The following is a 15,835-nucleotide window of genomic DNA, read 5'->3' on the forward strand; positions in this document are numbered from 1 at the left end:
TATATACTGGTACAATCATGTTACCAGATGCAGAAATAATGAGAACTGTAATAGTTATTAACATTTATTCCATATTTTAAAATGAATATATTATATATTTATTAACCAATCACTTTTCTCTTTCCATCTCATTCTCCTGCTATCTAACATCAGATATTAATAGTAATTAATTTTATACATCATTATTTTAATTATGGTATATCAAAGATGAAGTATGACTCAGCTAGAAGAATGAACATCAGAAAAAAATGGATAAAAGGACACTCTACCCTTTATAGGGAGAAGGTTAGCATGCTTTCGATTGATTGTAGGATGTGCATGTGTCATATTGGGCAGAGGCATATTTTTGCCATTGTCTTGATTTGGAAGTTACATATAGTTAAAAGAGGTTTTTGGATGCCTAGTTGACAAAGGTGGACTGTGGTGGCTTTAGAATGTGCCAACTTGGCTAAGCAGAACTACATTTTCCAGAGTGTTCTTTTCCTTGTATTTCTTTTCTTTTCTTTTCTTTTCTTTTCTTTTCTTTTCTTTTCTTTTCTTTTCTTTTCTTTTCTTTTTCTCTTTTTTGTTTTTTTTTTGCTTAGATTTGACCACTAGAGCTATCTGTGCAAAATTCAGAAGGTGAAAATGAAGCAGTAACTATACTTACTCAAGGAAGGTTGATGAGCTCCGGCCCTTCTTGCAACTCATGAAAGTTTCTGGTGCTCTGTTGGCTCATGATGTTGGCATAGGCAGCAGCCTGATCCATGGTTGTAGCTCCTGCTGAAACTCTTTCTTCAACATCTCAGGTCCTGGGCTAGATGCAAATTTGAAGACTCTTTGGAAAGAGTGATAGCTTCTCTTGCAAATCATCTATGGCAGTGGGTTGGAAGCTTGGAAATGTAGAGTGGCCAGTGGTGGGGGGAGGGCATGAGATACAGATGCAGTTTTGTCGCTGCTCTCCTCAACTTCTTGCCCACCTTTCAAACTTTATCATCTGTTCTATTACTTCAGGTTCAATACCAGATGGAGAAAAAATAGCAAACCCAGGCTAATCCACCAGCTACCACAATTACATAAAGTCAAAGCCCTATAGAAAATCTGTTATTGTACATTATCCCTATTGGTTTTGCTTCTCTAATTTATTTCTGACACTATCTCTGTTCCAATGTACAACCTCTCTTTTCTTAACAATCAGAAGTACTTAGGAAATAAATGTTCATGCTTCAAAGGCATATTGTAGGAAAAAAAATTAAAATTAGAAATGAAATATGTCAAAATTAGGCTTGCAAACTTTTATAGGAAGAATAATATTTCAAATTTCACTATTTTTAAAGCAAAGTCAAAAAAAAATCTCCAAACTTCTGTTTCATAATTTGTTTAGAAGAATCAAGTCTCTTAGAAGAGATTTTTCATTCTCTGACCACTTCATTATCAGGAATTGCACTGCTATGCAGAATGAAGACAGACATCTACTCCCAAAGTAATTTTGTATAATGGGTTATAGTAGGGACCTATGTTATCAAATAAAAATGTATACAAACTAATTCAGTTATATTGACTTACACAAATGAATGTGAACTGATTGTGTGAAGTAGCATCACTAACACCTACACATTGTATACAGAGAAAAAAATGTAGAAATATTATTTCAAATTATGAATTTTGAATTAGCCCCAGAAGTGGAAAGGCTTTAACTCTTGAAATCTATGAGTGCCTATTTTAAATTCAGTGTTGTCTTCCCCTGAACCCAGACAAACTATGATAATTTTTTCCTACTAAAACACTATGAATAATAACTATAATTTTATTTCATCTTTTCTTATTTTCCCCAACCACTGAGGGCACTATATAATAATTTTGAAAGTGAAATCAGCAAATCACAAAAAAATCAGGCATTGAATGATCAATTAAAAGAAAGATATATCCTTTGTATCAGTCTCAGAATTTAATGTACATATTTGTAGAATTACCCAATCCAAGGAAAAAAATAATTATAATAAATAATTTGTTTTACTTGGAAAAATTAAATTTTAAGACATTTTGTATTATTTCATAAAACAAAACTTTACATTGGAAAAGGAATAAACTGTTACCACACAAAAATGTAACAATTGCTTTCATGTTGTATAAGTTATATTCCAGTACTTTTCCATGGCTACTTAAACTTTGTCTGTACCAGGGCACTGACAGATATTTTGGTCCAAATGCGTTTTTGCTTTGTTAGTTTGTTTCTTATGAAGTATGCATACATACGTACATTCACATGTTTTCTTAAACTATATAGTACATCCCACCTCCTGGTAGTGTGATTTGAAATTTTGAATTACTGACAAAGAACCCCATGTTTTGTTTTTATTTTTCAATTATTAACATAATAAGGGTTATTAATGGCTATTATTTGTTTTGATTATGTCACCATCCTTATAACATTAGCACATGGCAGCTATCTCTGTTGCTTAATAAAATAATTAATATTTTAATAGTCACTAAAATTGGGATAATATTAATATCTGAACAATGGTCTGTCTGATAAAAGTACACAAAAGTAGCCTTTTAAATTCATTACATTCACATTATTTTTCTAATTTTGTTGGTAAAAGTTAAGAGTTCATTACAGAATGGCATTTATCTGAGACCAATGAATGGGAGCTACGGCCAAGGGCTGCTTGTTTGTTCACAGGACCTATTGTTTCCTGTGTATCATTAATGCCATTTGTCAATTATTTTGCTTATTAAATATTACTAATCCTTCAAGTTCCACTCTATGCTTGAAGCTTGCCTGGACTGTTGAAAAAGTTATGTATTTTCTTCTTTATGCTCCCATAACAATTTCAACATATATCCAGCATATTGATGATACTAGCATTTCCTTAGAAGTTGACATTCCCAATAGCAATGTCTGAGTGTTCCAGTATTTCCACACTCTTGTCAATATTCATTATTGTCTGTCTTTTTTGTCATAGCCAGCCTAGAGGTTGTGACGTGGTATCTCTGCTGGAAAAGTCACAGACAGGCTCAGAAGCCATCTCCTGGCCCTCCTCTACCACTACGACCACCACCCCCACCACCCCCACCCCCACCCCTGCCTTCTCTTCTATTGTGTGAAGATGTTTCAGTCTGTTTCCATTCCACAACCTGGGGGAGATGTTAGGTCAAATCTTTCCCATGTTTACAGACCTTAAACATGGAAACTGGGAACACGCAGCCTCAAGGACTTATTAGGGTAGAGGTTCTTAGTGTCAAGGCCCCTTCCCTCTGTGGTGAATAAATACTTCACGTTGAAACAGCACAGAGTCGCTCCCCTCTGATGGAAAGTGGGGCATGTGGAACTGCCATCCAGCAGCCCTGACCCAAGCAGTTTGGCCTCCCTGGGAGTGCAGCCAGTATTGGAAGAATGCCCCTACTCATTTGGACCCTTTGTGTTGTCTAAGTATTAAAGTAGTCATTTGCTGAAAGTTTGTGTTGTGCCTGAGCCTGTGTTCCCATGACATACAATCTCTTGGTTTTGATTTGCGTTTCCCTAATGACTAATGCTGGTGAGCATCCTTTCATGTGTTTATTGGCTATTTGTATTTCATCTTTGAAGAAATTCCTATTTAAATAATTTGTACATTTAAAATTGGGTTATTTGCCTTTTGTTGCTGAGTTGTTAGTGTCTTTATATATTCTGGTTCTATATTAGACCTTTATCAAATATGATAGGCAAGTGTTTTCTCCCATTCCCTGGGTAGTCTTTTTACTTTCTTGATAATATCTTTTTAAGGACAAAAGTTTTACATTTCTATGAAGTCTAATTTACTTTTTTCTCTGGTTGTTGTGCTTTGTATGTTCAAAGTCTGGTCCTCTGGTTTCTGAGGGCTTATTTTGTTCCTTTGGATGGATGTCATCATTTCCTGTTTCTTTGTTTGATTTTATAATCGTTTGTTGCACATTGAATATTTTGTTTCAATGTGTTATCTCTGGGATTTAGTCCCTGAGCTGTCTGCTTCTTAAGTTTGTGTATAGCTAGTGGTATGACAGACATTTCCTTGCATCCCAGGAGCTAACAAAAAACAAACAAACCAGTGCAAAAAACATCTTTCAAAGTCTGCAAATTGGCTCTGCGTTGGCTGGCTTTGTCCTGCTATCAAGAAAATGAGCCTGAGATGCGTGTGGGCCTTCTCGGTCTTTTCTGAATATGTTTCATGTCTTTACCATGAGCTTGTGACCTTAGGAATTCTCCCATTTACATGAATCTGAATGCTCCCTCTACTACCTGTGAAATATTCACCTCTTTCCCCCGTGTGTTCAATTGTATGTCTTAAAGCCGGCAATCCTTTTCCCGTGGCCACTTTGATTTCATTGTTTCTTACACTGCTTTAGTTGTCCACAAGCTGCTCCTTCATTCAGAACAAGTTCTGGGTGGGCAAGCCAGAGATGAGTGTCCTGGTTCAGTCCTTCACACTCGCACTTGATAGATTCGCATTGACATACAGATACCCAGTATGCACATAGGGGTCATTCTGCTACCTCTGGTACAGGGCCAGGGATGACAACTGGGATTAAGACTGGCTACACACCATGCCATGGAGTGGTGGTGAGAAGGTGCCAGCAAGGGTGCCATGAGCTTCTCCTACTGGTTTTAGGTTGTGTTTTCTTGATTCAGCACTCACCCACTTACCGCAACCATTTTACTGCTTTTCCCGATCTGGGGAAAGTGGCCCTACTGGTTTTTGTTAGTTGTTCAGAGATTCTGTGGTGGAACAGAACCATGGAACATCTTATGCCACCATCTTGATCTGTCTGTTTTTAATACAAACGTTCATAAGTGATATTCATCTGTAGTTTTCTTTTCTTGTGATATGTTTGTTGGTTGGAAAACCAATGAGATACTGGCCTCCTAGAATGATTTGGGAGGTGTTGTGTCCTCTTCTATGTGTTTGGAAGAGTTTATGAAGCACTGGTATTAAGTTTTCTTTAAATGTTTGGTAGAATAACCAGTGAATTCATCTAGTCCTGGGCTTTTCTTTGTTGGATGTTTTTTTTAGTTACTAATTCAATCTCTATATTTGTCATAGATATATTTTGATTTTCTATTTCTTTTTGAGTCAGTTTCCATAGTTTGTGTGTTTCTACGAATTTGTCCATTTCATATAGATTATCTAATTTGTTGGCATACAATTGTTCACATTCTTCCTTTGTAATTCTTTTTATTTCTGTAAGGTCAAAAATAATGTCCCTTCTTTCATTCTTCATTTTAATAATTTGAGTCCTCTCTCTTTTACTTTGTTCATATAGGTAAATGATTTTCAATTTTGTTGATCTTTGTAAAAAACCAACTTTCAGTTTCATAGATCCCTCCATTGTTTTCCTTTCTGTATTTCATTTATTTCCACTTCAGTATTTATCGTATTCTTCCTTATGCTTGCTTTTGGTTTATGTTGCTCTTCTTCTAGTTTTATAAGATGGAAGATTAGGTTACTGATTTGAGATCATTTTTCTTTTCTAATGTAGTTATTTAATGCTGTAAAATTGCATATAATTACTGCTTTATCTGCATCCCGTGAGTTTTGCTCCACTGTGTTTTTGTTTTCATCCATTTCAAGGTAATTTTAAATTATTTTTGTGCCTTTTTATTTGAGGATTGGTTATTTAGAGCTGTATTGTTATTTAGTTTATTTTATTTGAGGATTGGTTATTTTATTTGGTATTTTATTTGAGGATTGGTTATTTAGGACTGATTGGTTATTTAGGACTATATTGTATTCCCATATAACTCTGAATTTCCCAAGTTTCCTTCTTTTATTGATTTCTAATTTCATTCTGCTGTGATAGGAGATCATACTTTGCATGATTTCAATATTTTTGAATTTGTGGCAGTTTCCTTTACAGCCTAGAATATGGTCTATTCTGCAGGATATTCTGTGTACACTTCAATAGAATGTGTATTCCCTGTTGTGTTTTGGAGTATTGTATAGATGCAAGTTATAATGTTATTGTGTTTTTGGCTTGTAGTGTTGTTTAAATCATCTGTTTCCTCTTATCTTCTCTCTAGTTTTCCTATCCATTAATGAAATTGGGGTATTATTTTTGAATTGACTATTTTTCACATAAATTCTGTCAGTTTTTACTTCATGTATATTCAGCTTTGTTTTGAGGTGCATATATATTTATAATTTCTATAATTTTTTGTCAGTGCCTTCCATCATTAATGTTCTTTACTCTCATAAAATTTTTTTTCTTAACATTTATTTTGTTTGATATTAGCATATCCATTCCAGCTATCGTATGGTTATTGGCTTCTTGGTATATCTTTTTCCCATCCTTTTACATTAAAACCATTTGCTTCTTTGAATATGAAATGTCTCTTGTAGACATCATATAATTGCATCATATTTTTATCTACTCTGCCAATTTCTGTTTTTTTTTTTAATTGGAGTGTTCAACCCATTTATATTTAATATATTTGTTGATAAGATAGTATTTATTTATTCATTATGCCATGTCTGCTATATGCCTTATGTCTTTTTCTTCTCTATTACTCCATTACTGCCTTTTTGGTTTAAGTGGATATTTTAATTCCCTTTTTTTTTTGCTTCTTTTACATTATTTTTAGTCATTTTCTTAGCATTTGTCCTGGGAGTTGCCATTGTCATCTTTATTTATAACAACCTATTCCAGATTAATATAAATTTATTTTCAGTAATGCACAAATACTTGGCTCATTTATAGTGCCATTCTTCCCCTCACCTTTGTGCTACTATCATCACAGAAATTATGGCTTGATACATTGTGTTCCCATTAACACAGGATCATCATTATTGCTTTATGCAGTTGTATTTTAAATTGGGGAGGAGAAGAAAGGAGTTACAAAAAAACCCCACAAATTTATATTGTCTTTTATGTTTGCCTATTTAGTTACTTATACTGGTGTTCTTTATTTCTTTACTAGGATATTCAAATGTCCTTTGATTTCAGCCCCAAAGACTTTCTTCAATATTTCCTACAAGATAGGTTTGTTAGCATGTGTTCTGGTTTGCTAAAGCTGCCATTATGCAAAATACCAGAAATGGATTGGATTTTAAAAAGGGGATTTATTAGGTTACAAATTTACTTCTGTGGCCTTAAAAGTGTTCAAACTAAGGCAACAACAAGAGGAAACTTTCCCTGAAGAAAGGCCGACAGCATCCAGAACACCTCTGACAGTTGGGAAGGCATGTGGCTGGCATCTGCTAATCCTTTGCTACTGGGTTCTGGTTTCAAAATGGCTTTCTCCAAAATGTTTCTGTGCTTATCTCTTTTAGATTCTTCAGCTCCTGTGCATCTGGGGGTCTTCTCTTAACTTCTCTCTCTCAGCTCCTGTGCATTTTTGCTTGTTCTCCCATGGCATTTCTCTCTAAGCATCTGGGGGTCCTCTTTTAACTTCTCTAGAGCAAACTCTGGGCTAGCATCTCCAAACATCTCCAAGCATCTATGTCTGTGTCAGCTCTTAGCTTGTCTTAAAAGACTCTAGTGATTAATCAAGACCCACCCTGAATGGGTAGGGTAACACCTCCATGGAAATAATCTAATCGGAAGTTCTTGCCCACAGATGGGTGAGTCACATCTCCATGGAAACACTCAATCAAAAGGTTCCACCCAAGAAGATTGGATTAAAAGATCATGGCTCTTCTGGGGTCCATAACAGTTTCAAATTGGCACAGCATGAATGCTCTTGGTTTTGTGTTTACCTAATAATGTTTAATTTCACCTTTGTTTTTGAAGATTACCTTTGCTGGACATAGAATTCTTGGTTGACAGTTTTTTTTTCTTTGAAAATTTCATTCCACTGCTTCATTCCCTCCATTTTCTGACTAAAAATCAGCTGTTAATCTTCTTAAAGATCCTTAGTTCATGATAAGTCATTTCTCTCTGCTTCTTTCATGAGTCTCTTCTCTTCTTTGGCTTTGAATAGTTTAATTGTGTTCTACCTAGATGTGACTAGGTTTAGATTTATGAGTTTATAGGTTTGACATTATAGGTTTAGATTCATATTTTTCATCAAATTTGGGAAGTTTCCCATCATTATTTCTTAAAATATTTTTCTGACCTTTTTCCTTTCTCTTCCGTGGTTTCCTTTATGCATATGTTGGCACACTTGATGGTACTCTACAAACTTTTTCTTAGTGGTGTCTCACAAGTTTCTCAGGCTCTGTTCCTTTTTCTTCATTCTTTTATATTCTGTTTCTCAGAGTGGAAATTCTTAATTGAACTTCAAGTTCACCTATTCTTTATTCTGCCTGCTCAAAGCTGCTTTTGAGATCCTGTGGGTAATTTTTTCATTTCAGTTAACTTTCAAATGTAGAATTTCTATTTTGTTCTTTTAACTAATTTCTATAACTTTATTGATATTCTCTCTTGCTGAGACATCATTCTTACACTTTCCTCTAGATCATTAGTTTCCTTAGTTCTTACAATATACTAAGAATATCTGATTTAACATTTTGCCTAGTAAGTCCTACATCTGTGCTTCCTCAGAGAGAGTTTTTATTGATTGCTCTTTTTTTCTCAAGATCAGCAACACGGGCTTCCATTCATTAAGGCTGACATGGCTACAACCACTGCTGAGTGAGTGCCCAGTCTGCCAGCAGTGGAGACCAACACTCGATCCCCAATCTGGCACCATACCCCTAGGTGATATGCCTACTACCTGGTGGCAGGTGGATTACACTGAACCGTTTCTATCATGATCGGGGTAGTTTTTTGAATAAACATCTGGATTTTCCATTGTTGTATGCAATGCTTCTGCCAAAACTACCATTCATGGACTTAATAGAATGCCTTATCCACCATAATAATATTCTGTGAAGTTTTGCTTCTGAACAAGGAACTCACTTCACAGAAAATGCAGTGTGGCAGTAGGCATATACTCATGGAATTCACTGGTATTACCATGTTCTTCATCATCCTGAAGCATCTGAATTGATAGAACAGTGGAATGACCTTTTGAGGACTCAATTCTAGCACCAGTTGGGTGGCAAAAACTTGCAGGGCTGAGCAGTGTTCTCTAGGAAGCTATACATGCTCTAAATCTGCAATAATCTATGGTGCTCTTTCTCCCATAGTTGGGATTTATGGGTCATGAGTCCAGGAGTCAAGGGGTTGAAATGGGAGTGGGACCACTAAGTAGTATTCCTAGTGATCCACTAGCAAAATTTTTGCTTCCTGCAACTTTGTGTGCTGATCTAGAGGAGGTCTTATTGCCAAAGGGAGGAGTGCTTCCACTATGAGTCCATTGCACTGGCAGTTAAGGCTGCCACCTGGCCACTTTTGGCTCTTCCTGTCTATGAATCATCAGGCAAAGAAAGGAGTTATTGTATTGGCTGGGACAATTGATCATTTTCAAGGGGAAGTAGGACTACTACTACATATTGGAGGTAAAGAAGATACCTCAGTGCATCTCTTCATACTACCATGTCCTATGATTAAAGTCAATAGAAAACTACAACAACCCCATCCAGGCAGGACTGCTAATGGCCCAGACCTTTCAGGAATGAAGGTTTCTGTCACCCCATCAGGCAAAGAACCAGAACCAGCTGAGGTGCTTACTAGGTTAAATGGAATATGGAATGGGTAGTGAAAGAAGGTAGTTATAAATACCAGCTACAAACCCATGACCAGTTGCAGAAGTAAGGACTGTAGTTGTTATGAGTATTTCTTCTTTATTTTGTTATGAATATGTTTATATGCATATATACAACAAATATCTTTGTTTTTCCCCTTCTCTTATTGTATTTGTTGCATTAAATCATAGTATTTAAATTATAGGATAGCAAGGATAAGATATCAAGGATGAGAGTGAATATCACCCAGGGACTTACATCCTCTTCTGTGGAAAGGGTTAGTGTGTTTTTGGGTATACACAGTAGTACAGTTAGGTGAAAATATGAGTATATTATTGGTTTTATTTGGAGATTAAATATGGTTAAAGAAAAGTTTATGGGTTCCAAGTTGACCATGGGTGAACTGGGATGGTAATTTTCTTGAGTCAGCTTGGCTAGATTATGGTATCCAGTAGTGTGGTCAAACAAACACTGACCTGCTGGCCATTGTGAGGGAATTTCAGAGATGGATTTGCATCTATAAACAATTGCTTGCATCTGCAATCAACAAAAGAGATTGCCCTCATCCAAGCAGTTGGAAGCCTTAAAAGCCAGAGCTGAGGATTTCAGAAATCAGAAAGAATTTCTTCCTCACTTTCAATCAGCCAGCTTCCCCTGGGAAATATGGACTTGCCTGACTTTAGAATTACCTTTAATCTTGTTGGTTCTCAGGAGAACCCTGACCAATGCAATCTATCAATCATATATTTATGCATCTATGTATCTACATATCTATCTATATCTATCTATCTAATCATCCATCAATCAACCTATTCTAAATAGTACGACATGATGATATTGGTATGAATCAAGTATGGAGCAAAGACTCAGAGACCCTTCACAAAGAGTAGCTAATTTATAGAGGAAGGAAAAGTTAGAGTCAATAGTTTAGGAAGTGACTCTATGTAGGCAACTCTTCTTGAATTCCCTGGACCATGTAAATGGATGGATAGGCAAGGCTTTTGACTTCAAGAAGAAAACAAGTATCTTTTTACATTTCTAACTCTATGGAATTTCCAAACACTACTGAGGGAATATTTCAAAGACCAGATTGAGGCTAATGAGTATTTGCTAAATCTTATTTAAAACAGTTTTAATATTCTATAACACTTCTATGGACTTCAGTTTGATTATTAGTCATAATGCTACTTAAAAAGAAGTTAGAAATCAACTTGATTAAATTTATTTACAAAGGCAGTCTTTGCTTTTCTTTTATTTAAACTTATTTATATATATTAATATGAAAGTGGGACTGTCAGAAAATGCACAGGAAAAGAATCACTGTGCAAAGAGAAAACTAATTTCTGTGAGGAAAGAGCAACATATATTTGCTAAAGTAGTAATAAAGTACCTTTTAAGATTAATCAGAAAGATTTTCATTTAAAAAAGCTTAGCACAATAATTTGGAATTAATATCTAAACGGTGTCTATTACTTGATAGCTTTCAATACCCATTCATATAATGTTGTTTTTGTTTTTTTTTAATTTGGTTATTATTCTCCAACTATGAGACGTAAGGTTTGCAGATTTTTTTCATGTTCCAAATGAGGAAATCAGGTTTAAAGAAGTTAAAGATTTGCTCAAGGTCACAGAGGTAGGTCTAGAAACCAGAGCTTCCAAATATCTAGCGTTTTCTTCTTTTTTCTTTTTTTTCTAGCATGCTTTACTGCTTCTCAACAGAAATTATGTTGCAGAAACGTTGCACTAAAGGGAATATTGTCAAACTTAGCAGAAGCTAGTTAAAGTGCAGCATATTCTTAAAGTTAAATTTGATAGCAATTTGTTTTTCAGCAGCCAGTTATAGGTAGGTAATTTTGCAGTTATCTAAGTGGCTTTTATTTCCAAAATTGTGTTCTCCTACTACTATTTTCTTGCTCTTTGCATTCTTTGTCACTTTCAATATCTTTAGTGATTTTGAAATATTTGGTGCTGGATCGTTCTGCTGCAAATATGACCTGTCATTCCAACAAATGGACTGATTGAATCTGTCATACTGGTGGGATTTATAGTAAATTCACCACAGCACAAGTAAGACCATTAGAAATTGTACTGTTTTAAATGCCTGGCTAAAAGAGCCCTTTGATTTTATCAACAGACTGGCTTATATTTTCTCTCCAAATGACCATGGAGAATCTTAAAATTATATCAATTGTAATGTACATATGTTGCTATGTTGATTTCTATTTCAGTTCTATAACAGGGCTTTTGCCTCTAAAATCTTCATATTGAAATAATTTATAGGAAGGATTAATGGTTTTATCCAGAAAAATGTTTTGCTTTGAAAGCAATGAAAATATCTAAAATATTTTGTTAAAAATTTATGATATATCTTTACAGTAATGTGAATAAACTGCTTTTTAGTGTACATATATTAAATTACTTTAAATCATTTACTTCATTTACTTTAGCTTTCAGACTGCTCCAAAATTGAAATGGGATAAGGTTAAGTTATTGAGCAGGACCTACATCCTGGAGTAAGTTTGCACGTATTGATTATTTGGGAAATAATTCAGTGATTTTGTTGTCATTGTGCATATAATACTTGCTAGTCCAAGTAAAATATTTTGAATAATGTTTACCTCTAAAGTAAAAACAAAAACAAAAAAAACAGTTTAATTTTCAATCCTTAATGCATAATCAGATTTTTTCTCAAAATGAAAAATCTCATTATTTTATATAGATAAAATCTATTTTGTTTGATGTTTGTCTCCACTCACTCAATCACCTGTATCTTTTAGATTTTTCAGATTAAATGTAGTCATGTTTCATGGTTTATTTTACTTTGTTAACCTAACAGTTCAGTTTGATACTGTCCCTATCTGAATACTAAAACTATCATAAAAAACCATTTTAATAGTCTTGTAAAACAGACCACATAAAACAAGAACATTTATTTTAGTTGAAGATACGTGCTAATTTTTTATTGAGAGATACATTAAACATTGATACATCCAACCTCTGATTGAACCTTCAGACTTGTCACATGTAGGAGCTGTTGAAGATTTATTGCACAATATAAAATTAGGCATATATAGTAAACTTGATAGTAAATGACCTTTGCAGACGGGAAACTGCCACAGAGAATAGTTGCACAATAGAAGGGGATTTGAAAAACACATTTAAAGACATTCAAAGATGAGTGATGGAAACTAAAAAACATAAAAGAGAAAGCCATTTTCCAATGAAATGAATACACAGAAAATTTACTTTCTAAAATGAATAGATGTTTTTAACATCTCTAATTCATTTATTATACAACAAATCATATTAAGGAATAGGCATTTAACTCTTAAAATGCAAACATATCTGTTTAGTCATGCCAGTTTCACAAAGCATTTATAAAATGTAAGTATAAAATGATCACTAAAAAGTGCAAATTAGTGGGCAATAAAGACTCACATAAGGATAAATATCATGTGTCTAAAACAAGGCATCCTGTGATCTGACAGGAATTTGATTTCATTGTGAACTGAATTCTTTCATCTGTCCACTTCTCTATTCTCTCTCATACTTAAGCTGATTGTCCATCAGCATCAACCTTCTTTTGTGGACAATTACAAATGTGCTTGCTGTAGCACAAATCTATTGACAGGATGTCCTAATGATTCTTTAATTTGAATTTATAGAAATTGGGCAAAAAGTGTTTTGAAGCTCTAACATTGCTTGTTTGAAATGTTTAAATACAAAAAGTTATATCAGGCTCCCAAAAAGCTATGTAAATTTTCTTTAAGATATCTTAATTAATTTTCTACAAATAAGACCAAGTCTTTTATTAAAAAAAAAAAAAACTTAAAGTCATAACTATCAGAAAACACTGATAATAATGAATATGTCTAGAAATGAATTCATTTTTCTCATGATGGTAGAATAAAATCCGTATTTGTAAAATCTGTTTTCTACAATGTAAATAACAAGTTTGCACCAGGAGGTTTTAGTATAATTTCTAACATATTTTCTTGATTTTTGTGTAATTTTGTCAATTTTATGAAATTGTGTGGTATAATTTTCTCATGTAAACAGATACAATACTCAGAAAGGCATATTAAGACTCCCTTACTTAAAAAAAAATAAATAAATAAGAAACATTTACCTTTTTTTATCAGGTAAACCCCTTTCTACCAATTAGTAAAATTAACAAAGATTGCTAATATCAAATATACATTCCTGGGACACATGATAAAAGTGAAGAAAGGGATATTTCAGAATTTGAGGAACCAAGTGCAATCATGCACTTTTGAGTCCTAAGAGCAAATATCAAATCTGAAGTAAGTGTTCTGTTTTAAAGGGACTGCATGCAGTAGTGGAGGGGAAATCCTACTGAAGTAAATATGCCCATTTCACAAAACTCTATGAAATAAGCGATGCTATTTAGACATGGAACTGAAGAACAAAGAGTTTCTCTTTTTCTTAGGTCAGAGATTATGACCCAAGAGATAATGAGGAGACCAGAGCTCAAGGCTTAGCTTAATTTCTAACACAGCATTGCCCTCTCTTATTGTCCATTCTGTTTCCTACTCATATGTATGTTCTTCTGGGATTTTGTGTAGCTATTCTCCATTTCTTAGTTTTTCTTTACTAATTTTCACTTTTCTTTCTTCCTTCTTTTTTATTGAGTTCCTATTATGTCAGGAATGATTAGGTGGAAGAAAAGTACCCAGCTACTCTCCTTTCCGCAAAGCATAGTAATACTGGAGTAAAGATCTCAAATAAAGGAAACTTTTCTTACCTGAATTTAGTGTCAATAGACTCTGAAAGACAGGAACATAGAGCTTTATGCCCGAGGGAAAGCTGGTAGAAGACCAGGTTTGCAATGCTAGCTCCTCCATTCTCTTTTATCTTCCACAGGGCTTCACTGCTGGTAAATCTAATAATTTCCTAACCATTCCCTTACTCTGCAGCCTAGAACGTTTGCTTGTAGACCAGTGTAAACATGCTATCAAGAGCTGTATACTTTGTCTTCTCCAGTTTGTGTTGCTACCAAGGTGGCCGCTATCACATTATCATATGAAGATAGCTAGTTTGAATTTTGCTGCAGCCAGTATTTGATAAGTTGGTAAATTATGGAAATTGGAATTTTAAATTCTTTTTTAAAAAATTTTAGCTTACACTAATGTTCAGTGTTGATCTAAAATGGTTCAAAAAAAGAATGAGGCATAGAATCCAGTATTTTAACGACATATATATTATACAGAAATAAATTAAGCTGTTGCTTTACAGTGTTTTAGTAGATAGTAGTAACTTAGGAATTTCTCAAAACACTCTCCTATGGTAATATTCAAATGTATGGTAATTTTTTCAATTAAAATTCTCTTCTCTTTCTACAATTAAGTCACCGTTAACATTTTTATTTGTAATTCATTTATTTAATTAACATACTTTTTTGAACAACTACTCTGCACCAGGTATTATGTTGACCTTGAGGAGATAGCTGTCAACAAGGTGAAGTTCTTGTCTTCAAGGAATTTACTGGGATGAACAGATAAGGGAACTGATGTGGTAAGTGCTACAGTGGAAATAATTACTATGAAAGCATGTGGAAGTTATGTTTTTAGATTCTATTATTCTACCACCATCATAGTATAATCTTCTTTGCCTTTATTACGTACCCTAATTAGTCCTGTCCAACTTGTAGTATTCTTTTTCTTCTTTTCCAGTGCATACTTTTACATCATTAGCACAGTTATTTCAAAGTGCCAGTACAATAATTCAACAGCAGGGCCATCTCTGTGTCTCCTACTATTGACAGTTTCCTCCCTTGATCGTTGGTCACATTTTCTTGCTTCTCTATGTGCCTTTAATTTTATTATTGTATGTTTGATATTTGTTTTAACAACAGTAGAAACTAAAGTAAATATTGTCAAGCTGCTAGAGTGGGGACTTATGCATAGTTGATATAAATCTGGACTTTCTTACAGCTTCAGTTTGATTCAGTTCATTACTGGCTTTACAAAGCAGAATATTTTACAAAGAAGAATTAAGAAATTTCCTTCCCCAGGATTTGGGACCTGAAGTCTCATAAGATCTCTGAGATCTCTTTAAACTTTACAGCTGAGTTGCCAGCTTTTTGAACCATTGAAGGAAGATCTTTCTGTCACGCTCTCTTTTTTCTTCTTTCTCTTTCTGTTTCTCTCTTTGTCCTTAAAGCCTATTTGTCAGCTTTTTGACTTACTGGGTACTGCTTTGACTTTCTGCAATTCAGGTGATTGCTCCATGTCTGTTTCTCTCTCTCTCTG

The sequence above is a fragment of the Choloepus didactylus genome, chromosome 14 (genome assembly GCF_015220235.1).
Source record: "Choloepus didactylus isolate mChoDid1 chromosome 14, mChoDid1.pri, whole genome shotgun sequence".
Classification (NCBI taxonomy): Eukaryota; Metazoa; Chordata; class Mammalia; order Pilosa; family Megalonychidae; genus Choloepus; species Choloepus didactylus.